The 5,472-nt window shown below is 44.3% G+C and overlaps 1 non-coding gene across 1 annotated transcript; it reads left to right on the forward strand.

The window, feature by feature from the left end:
• The first annotated feature begins 3,236 nt into the window (after positions 1 to 3,236).
• On the forward strand, positions 3,237 to 3,307 carry trnag-gcc. The gene has a single exon. It is a non-coding gene; the product is annotated as a tRNA-Gly (tRNA).
• The last annotated feature ends 2,165 nt before the right edge of the window (positions 3,308 to 5,472 follow it).

A 5,472-nucleotide genomic window follows, 5' to 3' on the forward strand; every position in this document is an offset into this window, starting at 1 on the left:
ATGTCAACTGATGGAATAGAACAACATTACTGCTACTTTGAACAGCCATAGAGGCCGCAACAACAGCCTGTACGCATGGTGGTAAAGCACTTGCTACTGCATCCAATTTAGATGAGTAGTAGGCAACTGGCCTCAATTTTGAGCCATACACTTGAACCAAAACACTAGTCATGAACTTATTCTTACAATCAACTGTTTGAATGAATGGTTTACTATAATCTGGTAGTGCCAAAACTGTGGATGACACTAATGTTTGCTTTACTTTTACAAAGGCTTCCTCAGCATCTTTGTTCCATTCCAACACGGTTGACATTGAAATATCATCTTTGTACATCAAATCAGAAAGTGGACTAGTCAACTCTGCATAGCAAGGAATCCATGCCCTGCAGTAATTTGTCAATCCAAGAAATGACATCATCTGCTTTTTGGTTTGTGGTTTTGGAGCGTGCAAAATTGCTTCCTTCCTGTCAGACAGGATCGTGCGCCCTGTGGCTGATAACTCATGTCCTAAATATTTTACTTTATCCCTACACAACTGAACTTTGTTTTTACTCACTTTGTGGCCATTATCAAATAAGAAACATAATAATGCTACTGTGTCAGTTATGCAGTTTTCTCGTGTGTCAGAGGCAATCAAAATGTCATCAACATACACTAATAGTTGGCTATCTGCCGGTGGAACAAAATTGGCTAAACATGCTGACATGACTTGAGAATAAATAGTTGGGCTCTCTGCGTAACCCTGCGGTAATCTGGTGAATGTATATCGTTGTCCTTTAAAGGTAAAAGCAAACCAGAATTGACTATCTGGATGCACTGGCACAGAGAAAAATGCATTACTTATGTCAATTACTGAGAAACTATTAGAATTTGGTCTCAGCGAATTTAACAAGGTATGTGGATCTGGGACACATGGTGCTCTTTTAATCACAGCAGCATTTACTGCCTGCAGATCTTGAATCATTCTCCACCCCACTGAGGGCGGAGCCTTTTTCACAGGAAATATGGGTGTGTTACATGGTGAATCTGGACATGGCACTATTACTCCTGCTGTTAATAAATCCTCTATTACTGGCCTGATTCCGTCAATTGCATCAGGTTTCAATGGATACTGTCTTACACATGGTCTGTATTGTTTTTGGCCTTATAACTACAGGTTGTGCATTTTTAATCAGTCCTACGTCTGAAGGACCTGTTGTCCACAATCCTGACGGTACTGAAGAGAGAAGAGCATCCTCTTCAGGACTCAACTGAAACACTCAGGATTGTGAAGTGGACGCATCAATGTGTGTTCCAGCTGTCAGCACCAATGAGACATTAACTAGCACTTTATACAACTTGGTTGATGGACTGAACTCCGTTCGTGGGCCAACTCTACTCCAATCAGAGGCTGACAAAGCTGTTATGACTGTCAGTCCCAATTCTTGCCATTCTGTCAAATATGGCTTACAAAGTGACATATGTAATGGCATACCTGTGAATTTCAATTTTGATACATCTTCAGTGGCGCCTGTTACTGTTATGACGGCTATTGAGTTGCCATCATGAATCAAATCGGTCATTGTCAGTTTCACAGGTGAAACATTTTTCAATTTAGTTTCATAGTCACCATCCGGACCTGGAGGATCTTTATGCCACATTGTGACATGCAGGTCAGGTGGTGACATCTGTTGTTCAGGATTTTTTAGTAGGGCTGTCGCTTGCAAGACGACATCTTTAACCCATCCTGCAGCATCTTCTTCTGAGATGTCAAATGTATAGTAATAGTGGAATGTGGGGTCAGCGCTTTCTTCTCTTACCATGTTAACGCCTCCTGTGCGTTCAACAACTAATTTCCCTTGTTCCACAATTATGGACAAGCCCAATGCAGTCAATCCGTCTCGTCCTAGGAGGTTAACTGGACATTGTGGCATGCTTAACACTGACATAGTACACGTCAGGCCAAATGGATCTGTCAACGTTATGGGTTTGGTGATAGGGACGTCTGATGTTTGTCCATTTGCAGAGCGAACCCTAAAGAGTTCGTTGCTTAATTGATGGACAGGTATGTTGTCATTACATGTGGTTCTACATGCTCCTGTATCACAAAGGAATGTCACTGGTCGTCCATTTACCAACAAAGTCACTTCTGGTTTTGGTACCGGATATCCCAGCAAGGCACACAGATCCATACATACAGATTCAGACTGCCTATCTGATATGGAATCATGGATTATGGATTCTAGTCATTGTGGATACTGTGGCTGCGGAGGATTATTCCGTTGTGGAATTCTCCCTGCTGCTCCCTCAGTAGGTGGATTTGGACAATTTCTATACATATGTCCCTCTCTTCCACAGTTCCAACAAATCAGGGGACCACGTGGTGGCCCTCCCTGCTGTTGTGGTTGCCATGGTCCTTGACGTTGTGGCTGTCCACCTTGTCTATTTTGCCATGGCTTTTTGGGGCGTTTGCACTGCTTCTGCTGTCTTAAGTTGCCCTGCTGGTAATATATTTCATCATCTCCATGTGCTACATACACTCCTTTGTCGCTGTTTCTTGTCTTTTTCTGTTTAAGACTTCTTCTGCATGACAGCAGTGTGTATGTGTGTCTTCCAATGTGCCTGTAGGCAATCCAATCCAATGTTTCTGTATCCAAGCTTTTATATCCTTATTGGAATGTTGGATCAGAGCGTTTTTCAATTGTTGTTCATACACAGGTGTTTCTGGCAATATGCCACTATGGACCCTAAACACATTCTCAAATCTGCACCTAAACTCTGTCCATGGCTCTCCTTCTTTCTGAGTTGTCCTGGTAATTTCAGTATAATTTATCTTTGGTCCTAACACTCCTTTTGCACGTGTAATCATAGCTTCCACTCTTGTTTTCAAGACTAGATCATCATGTGTCAATGGTACGCCTTGTTGATCTGCAGGATTCCAGTCTCCGCGTACCTGACTCCATTTAGGGCCACATGCTTTCATCCACACCTGTTGGACTTCAGGTCCATTAAGGTGGTAAGATGTTCTAATGTTTTCTATATCCTGCATAAATCCCTCAATATCGACATGTGGCGATGGTATCATGTCGACTGCTGCTTTGATATCATCAGCATTCCATGTCCGATAAACGAGCATGGTTGGTAGCTGTCCTGCTGTTCCTGCACGAGGATTTGGTACTTCTATCATAGGATAGGCACCTCCCTGATCACTATGTTCCACCATGGGAGGGGCTGTAGGCACTTTCGCAATGGATAGCGCATTGGTGGTTCAGTGGTAGAATTCTCGCCTGCCATGCGAGAGGTCCCGGGTTCAAATCCCGGACGAGCCCCCAGTCAATGTTGGGTATTTTCTCCTCCAAACATTTTTAAAACCTTTAACAAGACAAACAGAGTCAAGAAACACCAGTGAGACAGAAAGTCAAATATTACGCGCGGAGTGCGGCCAGGCTGTACACCAAGGCTACACTAAAGTCTGGCCTGCTTTTCCGCTCTTTTTATTAAGAGACGCCCTCATCACATAAACAAGAAACTTGTCCTAAGGGTGGGGGTAATGACGCAAGACAAGTTTCTTCCCATAACATAAACGCATACGTCAATAAGTGCAGCTGTAAGGAAGAACACTTCAGGTCAGCACATCTCGTTCGTCTGTTGCAGGTATCAGCTGTTCTGCATCTGCCTGAAGTGTCCTGTCTTCCACACTCCTTCACACTAAACACCACATCACAAACGTCAAAACAAAATTGAATTCTCAGGATTGCATTAAGACAGGTGCAAAACAGCACATCTCCGTTCTCATGAGAAAGAAGACAAAGCTAAACAAGGTTGAATAACACGTACGTTCTCAGGGTGAAGTGCAAAACAGCACAACACCGTTCTCATGAGAAAGAAGACAAATGTACAAACGTTTAACAGTGATAACATGTATACAAAATCTCTAACATTCGCATATCCAAAAGATGTCAGCTAAGGGTACCGTTCCCTTAGCTAAATTTGGAGTAGATACCCATGAAGCATGGGTGAGATTCAGTCCAATTACAGACCCCCCTGTGGCCGGTACTATTTGTTCACACTGTATGCCTGCTGCTGGCAGGGTGTGACAGACGGTAATGTTCCATGCTGTTTTGGCCGGTTTGTATTCTTGCTGCTTTTGCATACACTGTATGTGGTGTTTTGGCTGGGTCGTCTCTACCTGCCAATCGCTTATGTATTGTGCTACTAAGCCTTTAGCTATACAGAATGGGTGTATCATCCCTTTTTCTATTTTAATCATAGGTGGAACGGTTCCTTCTGTACTTAGGGGCACTGGACAAAGTTTACTGTCGGCAGCATATTTTTCATCACCTACTGCCATTTTCATAACACATTGTGTATAGCATTCTGCTTGGTCTGAGTTATGTTGGGGACTCCTATAACAGTTGTTGATATCAGGTAGGGGTTTAGCCTGAGGTATCACACCTTTCCGGTGACAGGCTATGCAAGGCTTTTCACTGACCTGCCTAGCCGAAAATTTCAACCATTGGTAAAATAAATTGGTCTTCAACCCTTGTGTGCGGGCTAGGTCTGTACTGGGATCCCATCTCCCTAAGTGACTGCTTGTTTCTAGGCTTCTAATTGTCCTCTTTTTCCTTGGTTTGATTTTTACCATTTTGTGGCTTCATGTACTGTAACAGTTACGTCTTGCTTGGTTTCCCTGCATCCTCTTTTATCACAAATTACCTCTATGTTGAGTGTTCCCTCCTCTTCACATTTGATGCTAATGGCTTCGCCTAATATGTAATCCCCCAGTTTTCCCTGTATTCCTATGTTCTTGTAGGCTTTTGATTTAATGTATACCAAATTATATGTTTTTCCTGTGTTTAGAATGCCTTGTTTAGCTGCTATTGCGGCCATGGCCACGGCACAGTCCGTTGTATGTTTTGGATGTCTATTTTCTCCCATACTGACCACCAGTAGTATTGTCAATCCCTTGAATAATTCCTTAATCATTGCTCTGATGACTGTTGAGATGTGCTACTAGATGTGCTACTAAGTGAGCCGTCACTAGATGAGCTGTCACTAGGGATGTGTGGTGTATCTGTGCTTTGTCTGGGTTGTACTTCCTGCGGTTCTTCTGTCGGTAAATCTACTGAGTTGCTGTCCGAGTCTGATGTCTCCTGTGGCCTGTCTATCTGTCGGTCTGTATTTCTGTCTGTCTGTTGGCCTGCGTCTCCAGTTGTTTCTGAGTCTGCATCCGAGTCTGTCGCTGCTCTATCTGGCAGGGATCCACTACTCTCTGAAGCTGTGCGTCGTCTTTGTTCAATCAGTCTCTGTGAGCGCCTTGGCCGGTGTTCGCCTGGCTGCAGGGAGGCGTGGCCTTCCCTCGGTGCTTCTTCTGGCTGCAGGGAGGCGTGGCCGTCCCTCGGTGCTGCTGTAGGGTCTCTGGCTTCTCCTGCTTCCCCCCTTGGCCCGGCGGCTCTGCCAAGACGAGCTTGCCGAGGCCGCAGGGGCGCTGGG

Source organism: Thalassophryne amazonica, chromosome 2 (assembly GCF_902500255.1).
Source record: "Thalassophryne amazonica chromosome 2, fThaAma1.1, whole genome shotgun sequence".
Classification (NCBI taxonomy): Eukaryota; Metazoa; Chordata; class Actinopteri; order Batrachoidiformes; family Batrachoididae; genus Thalassophryne; species Thalassophryne amazonica.